Genomic DNA, 17358 nt, shown 5'->3' with positions numbered 1-17358 from the left:
CATTCCAAGTCTGCATAAAAAAAGTCTAATAAAGTGCATTTTAACAACATAGGTTGTCGGTAATCTGGCACAGATGGGATTATATGTAAAATATATCAAATTAAACCTTTTCAGAATAAGCATTCAGAACCAAGCTTGCCTTAACTGTAATATCTTTAACTGCAAGGCCATAAAATCTTGAGATATACACTTAATCTTTTACAAGCTCTTCTACAAGACATATCAAGTTCATCTTCATTACAGATGTCTCCAGCGTAATGTATAACAACATGATCTGTCTGTTATCTGAGATTATCTGATAGAGATGAAAGTAGAAGTGATGATGGGTGTGTTTAAATTGGAGGGAGGATGTAGTCAGAGCCAGCCTTCACCCTTTTAAAACCTGCAGGCTGTATCTGATCATTTAAGAGTTTAAGAGAAACATCTGGAAAACCTGTTCATCAAGAAATAAAATGAAACCTATCACTACAAACATAATCTGACAAAGATAAGAGAAGGAAGTTGGTTGATGGTTTAGAAACTAATTTTACCAAAACTCTCAAACTCAAAAAGTTTGAGGGACTCATCTTGTAATCCCAAGATCTCAAATTCATCTTCATTAGACGTATGCTTCCCCAAAGTGCATCTTATCTATATGATAAACTTCCTCCAACTCGAATTTACTTACACTGTAATCCCACAATTAGTTTAAACTCAAACAAATTAAGTCTGTTTAATGTAAAATTGGATAGTTCCAAAGATTACTCAACTATTATAAATTAATTGAACATTTCTGGGCACAAATACATTTAAACTGAGATCTTTAAGTTGAATCAATTTATAATACTTTAGAGTTTAATCTGTTGCCATTGGTAGCCATTGGTTTCTGACACAATCTATTTGCATACTGGGTGTGTCCAACAGTTTCTGACAGACACTCACCATCAGTGTGTAGTCATTCCCCCTAGGCTACCTTGGATAAACGTATAGATCATATATTATGATTAACAGCCTGATCTGTTTTAGGCTGTAAGAACAAGCATCATTTTCTGAGCTGTTCTCCATGATTTCTTTCTTTATTAAATAGATGTTCTTCATTATTCAGTATTCAAATCTGTATTTCACTTAAAATAAATTAAATAAAAGAGAAGACTAAATACAAATCTATTTTTAGACCTGACCATAAATCAAACTATTTAAAGTATAATAATTGTGCAAAGCAACTGATAAAACATGAGATTAAAACCAATTAAATCTATTTACAATGTAGACATAATAACTAAAAGTCTTTAATCTAATTAACTTCCTTACTTAAAAATCTTAAGGCAGCCATTTTTCTCAAATAATTGAAGTAAATTCAACTTATTCAGATTTATAGTGTAGAAGAATCAACATCTCAAGTTCTCAAGATATTGAGTTCATCCATATTCCACGTCTGCCTCTCCGAAGTGCATCTTCCTCACAACATGATCTTATTAATAATTAATAAGGATTAAAGTGTAAAAAATGTCCAGGGTATTTTTAGAACCAAAGCCTCATTTGTTTAACTGCAAGATATGAATGATCAATATTGAGATCTCAAGTTCATCAACATTTTAAGTCTTCATGATCTATCTACAATCCAGCAGAGATGGTATTATAAATATCTAGGATTAAAGTTTACAACTGTCTAGTCGACCAAACTCTAATATCTTTAACTGCAAGAACAAACAAGATCTGAAGATCATCTTCATTCCAAGTCTGCTGCTGTAAAGTGCATCTTAACAAGAGTGAACCATCTCAACATCTCAAGTTATTTCTGAGTGCTGCATAATAATGTGATGTGTCTATAATCTGGTCATCTCCTTAGAAGAACGAACAATCTTGAGCTCTCAAGAACATCTTTAGCCCCTGTCTGCATCGACACACTGCATTTAAATAACATGGGATGTCTATATTCTGGCAGAGATTGGATTATAAACAATTAATCTTATAGTTTGAAACTGTCCGAGATGTACAGGGGCTGGGCAATGAAACTGAAACACCTGTCATTTTAGTGTGGGAGGTTTCATGGTTAAATTGGAGCAGCCTGGTGGGCAATCTTCATTAATTGCACATTGCACCAGTAAGAGCAGAGTGTGAAGGTTCAATTAGCAGGGTAAGAGCACAGTTCTGCTCAAAATATTGCAATGCACACAACATTATGGGTGACATACCAGAGTTCAAAAGAGGACAAATTGTTGGTGCACGTCTTGCTGGCGCATCTGTGACCAAGACAGCAAGTCTTTGTGATGCATCAAGAGCCACGGTATCCAGGGTAACGTCAGCATACCACCAAGAAGGACCGACCACATCCAACAGGATTAACTGTGGACGCTGTAAGAGGAAGCTGTCTGAAAGGGATGTTCGGGTGCTAACCCGGATTGTATCCAAAAACATAAAACCACGGCTGAACCCAAATCACGGCAGAATTCAATGTGCACCTCAACTCTCCTGTTTCCACCAGAACTGTCCGTCACCACAATAAATTATTGTTCTCTAAAAGCAGGTGTTTCATTGTCCAACCCCTGTAGTTTATAGTATGAATGCAGTATGAGGTTCTCTGTACTGCAGTTCATCTTCATTCCAAATCTGTTACTATAAAATTCAACTTAACAACATAATTTATATTTAATATGATAAAGATTCGAAGTAATTATTATTATTATGGGATGTAAACAGTGCTTTTTAATCAGCTTCTTCTGGATTTTTTTGAGTTATTAATGCCTCATTTTAAATGTCAAGGCTCTCCGGATTCTAGCAAGGAGGTGTGGAGCTACTTTGAGTTGGATAACGGTGGAAAAAGCAATTTATCAGGGCAAATTATGCCCGTATCACCCAGTCTGAAGGGTGTTTGGACAAACTGTTACAATTTCTGGATCTCGGAACGCTGTGAGAGACTGGAGGTGTGCTATTCATCAAAGTTAAGTACTTTTTATCATGTATTTTTACACCAGAGTTCTCCTTTAACAAGCAAGAATGATCTTGATTTTCATTCTTTAAAATGTTTTAGAACAACATTGGATGTTTATAATTTGGTAGAGGTGGGATTATAAATATTTAATCTTTAAGTTTGAAACTGAATACATTAGAGAATAGAAAGTGTTCACAACCAAACTTCTACCTTTCTTTAACTGCAACTGGAACATCTTGAGTTCATGAAGCTCATTTCCAAACCTTCTTCTCCAAAGTAAATCTTAAAAACATGATCTATCTTTAATCTGGCAGAGATTCAACTACTACAAACCAAAACAAACTTCCCCCAACTGCAACCATCTCTTTAACCATAAGGACAGACAAAACCAGACAATCTCAACATTTTTAATTCATCTTCATTTCAGCTTCCCTAAAGTGCTGTATCATATTAGATATTCATAATCTGGTAATGAAGGGATTATAAATAATTAGGATTAAAGTTTTAAAAGATTCCCTGTACTGCAGCTCATCTTCATTCCAAATATTTTCCTCTAAAGTATATTTTAAAGCACCACCTTATTCATGTATAATCTGGTAAAGATTATAAATGTATAATTAATCTCAAAGTTTAAAACCATCCAGAGAGAGAAACTTGCCATCACAACAAAATAATCAATGAATGATCTTGAGATCTAAATCTGTTTCTCCAAAATGAATCTACATAACAATAAGGGGTGTCTATAATTTAGCAGAGATGGGATTATAAGTAAATAATCTGACAGTTTGAAACTGTTAAGACTAGAGTATTGAGTATAGATACACAACTAAACTCCTCCAACTTTAACTGCAAGAGCAAACAATCTCAAGTTCATCTTCAAACTACAAAGTATGTTTTAATAACATGGGATCTTTAAATATATAATTTATGGCAGAGGTGGGATTATAAGTAAATAATCTGATAGTTTGAAACTGTCAAACCTAGTGTATTGAGTAGAGATACACAACTAAACTCCTCCAACTGCAAGAGAAGCAATCTCAAGTTCATCTTCCTTCTACAAAGTGTATTTTAAGAACATGAAATATTTCAATATATTATTTGGCAGAGTGGGATTATAATTAATTTTAGTTAAAAACTCTCTAGACTATAAAGGAAAGGTTCACAACCAAACTTTCCCCCAACTATATTCTCTCAGACTGCAAGAACAAACACAATCAGGACATCTCAAATTCATCTTCATTCCAAACCTTCCTCTCCAAAGTGAATCTTCAAACGCTTATCTGTCTGTAATCTGTCAGGGATGGGATTATAAACAGGTTTAAAAACTGTTCAGACTAAGCGATCAGAACCTAAGAGTTTCCCCAACTGTAATAGGAGCAGTCTCAAGTTCATCTTCCTTCTACAAAGTGTATTTTAATAACATGGGATATTTAAATACATTATTTGGCAGAGGTGGGATTATAATTAATTAATCTGACATTTGAAAACTGTCTAGACCATAGAGAAATGGTTCACAACCAAACTTTCCCCAACTATAATCTCGCTGACTTCGAGAACAAACAATCAGGACATCTCGAATTCATCTTCATTCTAAACCTTCCTCTCCAAAATGAATCTTCAAACCCTTATCTGTCTGTAATCTGTCAGGGATGGGATTATAAACAGGTTTTAAAACTGTTCAGACTAAGCGATCAGAACCTAAGAGAGTTCCTTCAACTGCACGTACGGACGATCTCGAGATCTCTTCATGCCGCTCCCACGCGGAGCTCAGTAAAACCGGATGAGGCTGCAGCATCGAGCTCGAGCTTTCCGCCGATATTGACAGCGATCTGTCTGATGTGTGTTTGATATGTTGTTTGATGTGTTTGATGCACGTGATCAGCGCGAGCAGCGTTTGCACTGACCTGCTGGTGGGAGGCGCGAGGCGGGTGGTGGGCGCTGGATCAGCAGCAGCAGCAGGGTGGAGTTGCCCTCAGTCCCGCGCGCTGGATGCCACAGAAGAAGCGCGAGGCTTTCAGCACCATGGACAGCGGCGGGTCTCGAGCCTCTACGAGCACGAGCGAGTTTCCCCTTCCTCCCCGCGAGTTCCTCGCTCCCCGTTATCCGTACCGTCCTCTCTCCGCCCGCGTGCACGCCTTCCCCCGCGCCCCGGCTCGCGCTACCCGCTACCCCGCGCGAGAGGCGGGAGATGATGCTGAGCCGCAGAAGCGCGAGCGCGTCACGGGCTGAGTTGTGGGGGAACGAGAAGAACACGCGCGCGCGCGGAAAGCAGATACACGCACACACACACTCTCACATATATATGTATATACACACACACGTCTACGGAGGCGCGCGCGTGCGGTTTCTCTCTCTCTCTCTCTCTCTCTCTCTCTCTCTCTCCAGTAACGGCTGGAGCGGCGCGCGGAGAACGAGCGCGAGAGAAAGAGGGAGTGACTGAGAGAGCAGAGCAGAGTTACTTTATAAGAGGAGGAGGAGAGGGGCGGAGAGAGAGAGAGAGAGAGAGAGAGAGAGAGAGAGAGAGAGAGAGAAGAAACAGAGGAGAATGACTAAGAGGAAAAACCTGGGAAAACTAGAGAGTAAACAGAAAGAAAGATAGAAAGATTAAAAGAAACAAAAAGAGAAAAGGAAAAGAGAACAGAATATATATATAAAAAGTAAAAGAAAATGAAAATAATTACACAAAAAAGAGAAAGAGAGAGAGACTGAGAGAAAGGGAGAGAGACAAAAACAAAAGAGCCAGAGAATTAGAGAGAGAGATAAGAAGAAGAAGAGACAGATGAGAATGACTAAGAGGAAACAATAGAGGAAAACTGGAGAGTAAACAGAAAAAAGAGAATAAAAGACTAAAAAAAGAAAATTAAAAGAAACCAGAATATAAAAAAAGAAAAGAGAGTGAGAGAGAGGGAGAGTAACAAAAACAGAAAGAGAGACAAAGATAGAGAAAGAAAGAAAGAAAGAAAGAAAGAAAAAAGAAAGAGAGAAAAAGGGACAGTGACAAAAGCAGAGAAAAAGAGGGAGAGGGAGAGGGATAGACAGAAATAAAGAGAGGGGGGAGAAAGAGAATAAAAGACTAAGAGAGAGAGAGAGAGAGAGAGAGAGAGAGAGAGAGAGAGAGAGAGAGAAGGAAAAAGAGTGAGTGAGAGCAGATGGGGAAGAAAAAGAGTGATGGATCGCAGAGATAGAAAGAAAACATGCACACTAGAAAGAATTCAGTTTAATTAAAATGTGTTTTAAAGCACTTTAAACAGCAAATGTCACAAATCAGCATTACAGAGATACAGGTCCAAAACTCTTATGAGGAAGATGAAAAACACCCTCATACTAAGAGGAAGAAACTTTAGGAGGAACCATGACTCAGTAAGAGGAACCAGGATCAGTGGTTCAAATCCTGAACTGTGCTGCATCAGCAGGTGCTCACTCCCGGCGTGATGTCGGTCAGCACAGACATCTGTTAGCTGATGTATCAGAGTTGGGGATCCGACACTTTCCTCCAAGTACACTGCCTACCCAGTAATGCTGCATCAGTGGCAGTCCTGATGAGAGCCAGTTTCATCATAACGTTTTTAGTGGTCTTTTTGCAACTGCACTTGATACTTTCAAAGTTGGATGAATTAGAACATTACTCAAATAGGGTTATTCACTGTATACCTGTAACTCTACCCCTTCACAACTTTACAACTGATGCTCTCAAACACATTAAGAGACAAGAAATTCAAGTAATGAACTCTTGACAACTTCAGCACAGCTGTTAACTGAAAAAAACCTTAATTCCGGGTGACTCTACATCATAAAGCTGATTGAGAAAATCCAACCAAGATGTGCAAAACTGTCACCTAAGAAAGATTCTACTTTGTAAAATCTAATATATCTAAGCAACTTTGAAGAATCTCTGACACTGCGTGTCACTTGTTTAATTTTTTTTTCTTCATAGTTTGGGTGGCGTGAGTATTAATCTACAATGATGAAAATGTTTAAATAATGAATAAAACACTGAATTTAAGCTGTGTTTAAATCTTAGACTGGTATTGTATTTTGTAAACCTTTGTATTTTTCCAGAATCCTGATTTTACTTCCTGTAAATATTACTTAATTGGCTGTTTAAGTGCAAAAACTATATTTTCCAGTTTCTGACACCAGTTGAATGCAGCATGAGTCAATGCTCAGTGTTCTTGCAACCAAAAGTGAAAAATGAAAATATCCACTTCCAGAGTTCAGGTTCTAAATTTGCCCAATAGAAAATATCATGCAATGGAATCTTACAAACAGTGTATATTAAAAGAAACATTTAAACCATATGATACATATTTATAGGTATATGTTTGAGTAAAATGAACATTGTTGTTTTATTCTAAAAACTACAGACAACAAATTCCAACAAACTCTCAAATTCCAAATAAAAATATTGTAATTTAGAGCATTTTTTTGCAGAAAATTAGAAAAGCAGATCTTTCAGACCTCGAGTAATGCAAAAAAAAAACAAGTTCATATTCATAAAGTTTAAAAATCAAGAGATCAGAAATCAATATTGGGTGGAATAACTCTGGTTTTTAATCACAGTTTTCATGCATCTTGGCATGTTCTCCTCCGTCAGTCTTACACACTGCTTTTGGATAACTTTATGCCTTTACTCCTGGTGCAAAAATTCAAGCAGTTCAGCTTGGTTTGATGGCTTGTGATCATCCATCTTCCTCTTGATTATATTCCAGAGGTTTTTAATTTGGTAAAAACAAACGAACTCATCATTTTTAAGTGTTCTCTTATTATTTTCCAGAGCTGTAGTATGTAAGTTTTAAGTTGGTCTTTATTTTTTTTTTTTTTCATCACACTAGAGTGGTCCATGGTGGTGAACATGTTGATGGTACATTCTGCAAGAAATTACAGTTTCCGGCTTCATTTATATCATCCATTTCCACTGCAGCCCCACAGCTCTGAGACTGAAGTGAGGAGAATCAGAGAAATAAACATAAAGTGATCAAATAAAAGCAGAATTACAGTAACCACAGATCAAAGAGCTGCTCACCCCACACAACACATGTACAACAACCACCCACGGAGAGATAGAGAGAAAGAAAGGAAGAAAGAAAAGAGAGAGAGAGAACGAAGAGAGAGAGAGAGAGAAAGAAAAGAGAAAGGTCATGTAATGTGTGACACCCAGGCTGAATTCTGCTTTTCTCATGTTTTTTTCTGCAGTCTTGGCCTGAAGTATTTAGGTTTTTCAGGCCTCAGTCTTTAGCCTCAGATTTAGCCTAGTCTCAGCCTGATTTACTTTAGGTATATTCTAGCACTGGTCTGATTTAACCCAGCCTTAAAATGATTTAACCACACTTGGATCAGGTTTTAAAAACAAAAAATTTATCTAACTTTAGTTAGATTCAGTCTTCCTTAAATCTTATTTCGCCTAGTCTTAATCTAATTAAATCTAGTGTCAATATCATTCAGTCTATCTAATTCTAGTCTAATCTCAATATGATTGAGCTTAATCTTTGTAAGATTTAGCCTAGTCGTTGTAGATTTTTTACTAGTCTCAGTTGGATTAGTCTAAATCAGACTAGATTTAGACTAGTCTGATTTATGGGCTGTGATCATCACGGCTGTGATGATCTACGGTAATCGCCTTCGGCTCGTGCCTATGAACAAAGCCGTGATGTTATTCGTGATAACACACGACCTTGAGTGTTCAATTGCTTTTATACAACAGTTTCTTTTTTTACAAAATGAATAAAGAAAATAAATCAAAGAACTTTAAGAAATTCAGTTTGAATATGCTTTAATATGGACTGTGCCTTCCGCCAAAAAGTAGTTCCACAACAACTGTAACAGAACTGAAACTTAACTACAAAACTGTGTATGGTTCATACAGACTAACACCACGAAAGTTAGCTTGAAATCTAAATTGGGAACAGTGAAGATGGTAACATTAGGAGCGTGAAATAACTCTAATACTCTCCTCTCCTGCTCTGTGGAGTCTTCTTCAGGTGAAAGCTGCGCATTTTTGGAGCATTTCTGCTTGTTTTGCTGGGTGGTGTTGGTTTTAGCTAGCCGTCTGGACTGTGGTTAGGTTAGCGTAGCTTGCTTTAGCTCAGCATTAACGTAGCTTAGCCTAGCCTGGCTGGTTAGCGTTCTGGCTGTCAGACGGCATTAGCCGAGCGATTTTCTTTCCCTTTTTTTCACAAAAGACAGCCAGCGCTGCGGGCGAGCGTGCCGTGGTTAAGCGCTAGCCTGTGCTAAGCTAACGCTGCCGCTGATGCCAATGATGATTCTAAGCTGTCCTGTGTGTATACGCCGTTACTCGGCAACGAGTCGGCGGAGTGATACAGGTCTAGTATGAGAAGGCCGTGCTGTTATCACAAATATCATCACGGCTAGAACACTTCTCAACCAATCAGATTGTGAGGTCGGAACTAACTGTTGTATAATTGAGATTATACCACAGTTATATTATCTCTGTTCATTGAAAGATTTTAAAGAGTAAAAGAGGATGGGAACATAGGATCTGTTTGTAGCTGCACTGTTGTAAGCTCTGCATTGTTGTTAGGTTAGCGTAGTGGCCTATATTTTCAATAAAAATTGTGGAATTCTAAGCTTACGGTAAATAGACAAAAGAGCTTTACTCACCCAAATAAACAGTTTTGAGGAGAGAAATCTGTGTACATTAACATCCAGCACTTGTTTACCTTTGAAAGAAAATAATTTTTTTTAAAGAATTAAAAAGTTTTGTTTACTTCGGCGCCTCCTAGCAGCAAGACCTGTGGAATTACAAGAGTCCCCTATTTTACGTTCATCTTAAAATACCCTATATATATATTACCTGGAAAATATATACAATTAAGCTTTTATTTTAATAATAACAACTCTTAACCTGATATTGGTGGCTGATAATGTGTGTAATAATGCACATGTGTAATCTTTGAACTGCTGGACTTATTTATTTGTGGGACCAGATCTTTGTCTGCGTCGCCTATTGGAGACATGGCATTAATTCACTGTGCCTCTATGGGATCCAGCGGCTCCCAGTGGTATACAATGACATCACATTTGGTTTGTATTTGGTTTGTAAGCGCTGCATCATTGCTAGGTTGTGCCTGTATGGAGCAGAATAATACATGGAGAGCTTCGGTTACAGTGCATTACCGGCTGATAATGTCACTCACAAAACGCCAATCACACTGCAGGGTTGGAACTAACTGTGGTATAATACTATGACATATAAAATATCTCCATCTGCTTTAGCCTAATCTCAGTATAAATTAGTCAAGCTATGATCAGGTTTAGTCTGATTTAGTCTTGTCTGAATTACGCCAACACCCGTGTAGTACACGGCTATAGAGTATATTTACACACTTTCTACATCCAGAGAGAGAAAGAGAGAGAGAGAGAGAGAGAGAGAGAGAGAGAGCGGTAGGTTGTGCAGGCAGATCAGACTGTGACACTGGGTTGAATTGTGTCTGATTAACGGCTCCTCTGGTTTATTTGCCCACAGCGCTCGTCTCAGCCTGAAGCATTTAGAATTTCATCCCCACACCCAGCCTGGCCGAGCCGAGCCGAGCCGGGCCCAGGAATAAACAGCGGGGAAAGGTCACCTCTGAGGAGCAGCATAAGACCACCACACCGGAATATCCGATCACTTACAGCTTTATCATACGCCCTTAATCATCCAGCACCACCCAGCACCATCTGCAGCAGCGGCTACCAGTAACATCCCAGTTAAAACAAGCTTTCCCAGGACACAGTACAATGTAACACCACCAGAAAGAGGGTTTTAATCACTACGCTATTTAAACTGCAACCTAGAATTAATCTATGGGCCAGATTAGATCTAATTTCAGTATGATTTAGTCCAGACTGATTAGCCTGATTTTACCTAGTGTCTGTAAAAATCAAATCATAATTTTAAACTCACCTCAGTTAATGTCAGCTAGATTTAAATTCAGTCGTAGTTGAGTCAAGCCTCATTATGACTAAACCTAGCCTTGGTCTGATTTAGCCTAATCTCAGTGTAATTTAATTTAGCCTTATTATGATTAAGTCTAGCCTCAATATGATTTATGCTAGTTTTAGTCTGATTAAGTTTAATCTTTTTCTGATATAGTCTAGTCTCCATGACTAAGCCTAGCCTTGGTTTGATTCTTATGCTGGAATGCGGTGTTTTCCTTTCTCCAAACATAACACTTTTTATGTAAACCAAAAAGTATTATTTTAGTATCATCCATCCACAAAACAGCGTTCTGGCTTTTCCATGTGATCTTTAGAAAACTGCAGACAAGCAGCAATGTTCTTTTTAAAGAGCAGTGGCTTTCTTCTTGCATCCCATTGTTGTTCAATGTTCTCCTCATGGTGGTGAGAGAGAGGCCTTCAGTTGCTTTGAAGTTACCTTGGGGTCCTTTGTGACCTCGTGGTTCCTCCATTTGTACACTGTAATCTGTGGAATGGTGGAGTACAAACCCTTTAGAAATATTTTTGTAAAATCTCCTTTGTTCGTGCAATAATACAAGTCCACAAACATGTGTTGTAAAAAGTAGACAGGCTCCGCCCACTCAAACCTGATTGTCATCCCATTGATTGAAAACACCTGACTCTAATTTCACTGCTAATCCCAAAGCTTCGCATATATTTGCCTCTCACAATATGTAATATTGTTTTTTTTTTTTTCTTAATAAATAAACGACCAAATAGAATATTTATGGGTTCTCTTTATCCATGTTTAGGACAACATCTGTTAATGTTTCAGGTTATGTTTATGCAGTAATATATAAAAGGTTCACAGTTCCATAATTCTCACAAGTGTTCTAAAAAAACAGACATTCAGAGTTTTGTTCTCTTGTAGAGCACTAACTGCACTAACTGCAGAGACTAACAGAAACTCTGCCTCATCCGTTCTGACATTTGAGTCATTTGCTTGAATTTAATTGGACGGTGGAATGAAAACGGGGCTATTGACACGTCGCGTCCTTGGTATATTGTAACGAATAATGACGCGCAGTGAAGTGCCACTCTTACACAGCGCCCCTCGTGCTCTGTATTATGATGAAGAGGTGTAGCAACAAGCCTGGGATATTACATGACCTTTTACATTCGTAATTGCATAGAAATTGCTTTAGAAATATTTGATGATTAGTCTACAGTGATGTAACTACATCCTGTATAAAACATTGACTGAAATGAATGAATAATACATTCTAAATAGAGTATTCCCTTTTTTTCCATTGCTTTCCTGTCAGTTTTATTTTATTCTGTCAAAAGATTTGGAATAGTCAGTGATGGGTATTAATGCCCTATATTTTCATTTTTATAAGTCAAAAGTCTTTATTTCATTTATTTTTTACGTTATATATTGATATTAAAGACATGAAAAAATTAATGGACGTATAAAGAATTTAGCAGTTGTCATGGTCCTGTCCTGTTTTGCGTTCTTCTGGTCGGTCCCTGTGTTTATTTACCCTCCTCTGCACATGCCCTTTGTTTTTTTCCCATGTCTCCGCCTCTGTCTTTTGTGTGCTTACCTGTTCTTTTGTAACTCCGCCCCCTTGTTACCCGGCCCCAGGTGTTTCCCATTTTCCTGTCCCCATCTGTTTGTCACATCAACAGTACACTCTGATATTAACTAGTTTACTTCATAATTTGAACAGACAAACTGTCCCTTACACTGTGCCAATTTGTTTTTTGCTGAACGGACCAATAGAAACCCTTCAAAATTACATGAAATAAACCCTTTTTACATTGACTTCCATTGAAAGTTTACAAGTTACAAAGGTTTTTTTTTTTCTCTCTACTGTAAAGGTGCTGTTTTGGAGATAAGTGTTTTTCATTGGACAGCGACGATATACATATACAGAGACAGAGAATGGGACAGAGAATGGCTTTTGCTAAAAATACCTGCTTTAATATCACCTCTCCTTAGATTCATATAAAAATATATAATATTTTTGCTTTTAATTTCAGCATTTCTGTGCACATGTAAAGATTGCTGTTTCTGTCCTCACAGGCTGGTGTTTAGTGCAGTGCCCTCTGTTGCTTATGGGTGGAAAATCATTAGTTTTAATGGCTTTTTAGCAAAGATTGGGATTACATCCATTTTTGTCCAGAGAGTACTGTCATTTAACCTACAGTACATTCAGTAGAATATTTTAAAGAATTTCCTTTAATAACAATGAATCTACAAAGTGATTAAAGTGATGCTTCAGTGAGCAAATTTCTAGAGAGTAGTAGATTCAATTATTCAATTAACTGATTTATTAACTTCTTACATTGTGAAATAATACTGAAGACTGTAAAGAATATCACAAGGACTCAACAAATTGTTAACTTGCGTTTTTAGAGGCTGGTTTCTAACGATTCTGTGCAACAGAGGTAACTCTTGGTCTTCCTTTTCTGGAGTGGTCCTGATGAGAGCCAGTTTCATCATAACGTTTTGATGGTCTTTGTGATTCTTTTAAATTATTTATTAACTTTTTTTTTTCAGATTGACTGATCTTCATTTCTTAAAGTATTTTTTTCTTTACTTAGTTGAGTAGTTCTTCTCATAATATGAATACTGTATACTTATAACTCTACTTCTTCACAACTTTACAACTGATGCTCTCAAACTCAAACATTAAGAGACAAGAAATTCAAGTAATTAACTCTTGATAGGTTTAGCACAGCTGTTAACTGAAAGAAATTTATTGTGACTATACCTCATAGAGGATACAGAGGTTATACTTTGAATAATCTAAAATATAAAACACATTCTGGTTCATTAAATTTTGGTGCCTAAATAATCATATATGATTTTATATGGATGACTTTAGTATTAATTTACAATGTAGAAAAATATTATATATATACATAAAAAAACACTGAATTTAATGTGGCCAAACTTTAAAATGAGCCTTTTCCATACTGTCAGAACTATTTCTGATTTTATTAAGAATTATTAAGATATTAAGAATTTATTAATGGGTGATCGCTATATGCAGAGTGTTGTTACAAAAAATATTCCAAATACTATGGAGTGGAGCATGGAACTTAAGAAATATAGAATTTTGTCCATTCCATTCGCTTCAACTCAACAGTTCTGGCTCCTGGCATCCCCCCAGCAACCCCATACCCCCGTATACTGATGCATATCATGCATGTGTCTGAGTAATGACAGCAACGAGGGCGTGAGACACCACAACCGGTCAAAAGGACATTTGGCTCCTGCTGGATCCATTCATCACCACCCCTCCTGCCACTCATCCCTCTCATAGGCGGCGGCTCCGGTGTCAGCTCTGATCTGCGGCGCTTGTGTTGTTCTTTGCTCAGACAGATGCGGCCGTAACTGCTGAGGAAGCCTCTCCATCATCTGAACCAGCGCAGCGCTTTGATTTATAATCAGAAGTAGCAGCTTAACCACCAGCCGTAATGAGCACCTGAGCTACGACTGCAAATCAGAACGTCCTCGCTGAAACCACAGTGTCAAATCAGTGATTATTCACAGACTATATGAATGAAGACGCACGCAGATCTGCATAGTGATGAACATACTGGAGGTTTGGAGTACACAAAGGAGTACAGTGAGATAAAACAATGCTATTATATACATATACAGTTGAAAGAAAACCCTTTGGGATTACTTGGATTTCTGCATAAATTGGTCATTAAATGTGTTCTACGTCACAACAATAGACACACACAGTCTGTTTAAACTAATACCACACAAACAAATTATGTGTTTGCATGGTTCTATTAAACACAACATGTTAACATTCACAGTGAGGAAAAAAAGTATGGGAACCCCTAGGCTAATGACTTTTCTAAGAGCTAATTGGAGCCAGGAGTCAGCCAAACTGGAGTCCAGTCAATGTGACAAGATTGGATGTGTTGGTTACAGCGGCCCTGCCCTATAAAAACAGCACACCACACCAATTTTAAGTTTGCTTTTCTGAAGAAGCATTGCTTGATGTGTGAATCATGCCTCACACAAAAGAGCTCTTGAGAATTGTTGACTTGCATGAAGATGGAAAGGGTTACACAAGTATCTCTAAAAGCCTTGATGTTCATGTGTCCACCATAACAGACGGACAGTCTACAAATGGAGAAAGTTCAGCACTGTTGCTGCTACTCTCCCTAGGCGTGGTAAAGTCCTGTAAAGATGACTGCAAGAGCACAGCGCAGAATGAAATATCAATGAGGTGAGGAAGAATCCTAGAGTGTCAGCTGACGACTTACAGAAATCTCTGGCACATGCTAACATTTCTGTTGACAAATCTACATACAATAAGGAAAACATTAAACAAGAATAGAGTTAATGGGAGGACACCATGGACGAAACGGAAGCCACTGTTTTTAAAAAAAAAAATAAAAAAAACATTGCTACATGTTTTAAGTTTGTTAAAAAAGAGCACCTGGATGCTCCACAGCAGTACTGGCTAAATATACTGTGGACAGATGAAACTAAAGTTGAGTTGTTTGGAAGGAACACACAGCGCGTGTGGAGATAAAAAAGGCACTGCACACCATCATCAAAACTTCATCCCAACTGTGAAACATGGTGGAGGGAGCATCATGTTTTTGGGCTGCTTTGCTGCCTCAGGGTCTGAATGGATTGCCGCCATCAACAGAAAAATGGCACATCTTCAGCTGTCCATAAAGCATGGTTTATATTTACACTACTGGTGTAAAAGTTAATTAAACTCCACCCCTGTAGGAGGAGCACATAAAGCCATCGCAGGTTATCAGAGTTACCAGCCTCAGAGTGCCCTATAGACACCTATTACTACATTTATTTTTCATTAAATTATATATATATATATATATATATATATATATATATATATATATATATATATACTGTATATATATATATAATTTGTTAGTAGATAGCACATCCTTCTGGTGATATGTGAGCTTTATTCTGGAGTCGAGGTAAAAGATAATAGCTACTACATCCTGGCATTTCTCTACAACACTTCAATTGTTAAACAGTAGTTGAAAATCAGCAGCTGCATTTCCCGCACTTCTTCAGTTTGTCCTGAATGTATAAGTGGCACATCTAAAACATTCCCTCCTACACACAGGTCACAGGTGTGTGAAGTGGAGATTTTGAGGGTAATGAGTGAAGTGATTCAGCACCCACTTGAGCCAAGCACCAAAAAAACTGAATTTTCTGCTGATGTTTTCTATTGTCTTCATATCTGCCTCCAATTCATGAAATTCTGTCATTCAGAAATCTGTTTTTAGTCACTGAAATAGTCCTAGTTTACATTTTACATGAGCTAACAGGGTTCTTTGGCTCTGACTCTAACTCTTTTTTTGACCAAATCTGACAGTTCTTTTTTACATTGTATCAGAATTTCATGATAAATGAACCAATTTAACAAACAAACATTCCCAAATAATTTTAATAAATAAAGTACTTTCTATTGACTTATAATTGAAAGGTAGTAAGAAATTTCCTTTCTTCTTTAAAGTTGCCATTTTGAAGATACAAGGTTTTTGCATGACAATGTCAGCATGAAATGATTCATTATGCATTTATAGCAACTGATTTTTAGCACTATGTTCAGGGCTAGGACAATGAATCTGAAACACCTGGTTTTAGACCATAATAATTTATTGTCCCGATGGACAGTTCTGGTGGAAACAGGAGAGTTGAGGTGCACATTGAATTCTGCCGTGATTTGATCAGCCGTGGTTTTATGTTTTACTGGATACAATCCGGGTTAGCACCCGAACATCCCTTTCAGACAGCTTCCTCTTACAGCGTCCACAGTTGATCCTGTTGGATGTGGTTGGTTCTTCTTGGTGGTATCTCACTGACATTACCCTGGATACCGTGGCTCTTGATGCATCACAAAGACTTGCTGTCTTGGTCACAGATGCGCCAGCAAGACGTGCACCAACAATTTGTCCTCTTTTGAACTTTTATGTCACCCATAATGTTGTGTGCACTGCAGTATTTTGAGCAAAACTACTGCTAATTGAACCTTCACACTCTGCTCTTACTGGTGCAATGTGTAATTAATGAAGATTGGCCACCAGGCTGCTCCAATTTAACCATGAAACCTCCCACACTAAAAGGACAGGTGTTTCAGTTTCATTGTCCAACCCCTGTATATGTGTTATGTCATGTTATGTCAACTATAAAAAGTCATGTTTATAGTTTATATGTGTTCCACTTCTACACAGTGTTCAGCATTCATACAGAATTGTATTATTTGAGTTTCAAAATCATTATATTTAAGTAAAATATCCCAATTTTTATTTTAATCATTTAAATTAATGCTGATTTTTTTTTTTTTCAAGTACAATCATTCCTGCCTCTAGGCTTACGACCAGTGATGTGTTAAACGTGGGGGTTTTATGAGGTGAGGACCTGACGCCCATAAAGCACCATAAAAAAAATAAATCAGCCTTCAGACGCTGTCAGTCTATTCAACTCAGAATCAAGGTCAGCCTCGCAGAGAATGAAGGAACAGATGGAT

At 37.6% G+C, this 17358-nt stretch overlaps 1 protein-coding gene across 1 annotated transcript in view; it reads right to left on the bottom strand.

The window, feature by feature from the left end:
* The window catches only part of LOC103041059 (carbohydrate sulfotransferase 8), a 416722-nt gene extending 411435 nt beyond the window's left edge, over positions 1-5287 (bottom strand). The window contains exon 1 of the mRNA XM_022679896.2: positions 4816-5287. The gene's annotated coding sequence lies outside the window, so the exon portion shown is untranslated. The remainder of the gene's footprint in view (positions 1-4815) is intronic.
* Between the last annotated feature and the right edge of the window lie 12071 nt (positions 5288-17358).

The sequence above is a fragment of the Astyanax mexicanus genome, chromosome 9, assembly GCF_023375975.1.
Source record: "Astyanax mexicanus isolate ESR-SI-001 chromosome 9, AstMex3_surface, whole genome shotgun sequence".
Classification (NCBI taxonomy): domain Eukaryota; kingdom Metazoa; phylum Chordata; class Actinopteri; order Characiformes; family Acestrorhamphidae; genus Astyanax; species Astyanax mexicanus.
The sequence above is the reverse complement of the archived record's forward strand: the minus strand, read 5'-3'. Positions and strand labels throughout refer to the sequence as shown.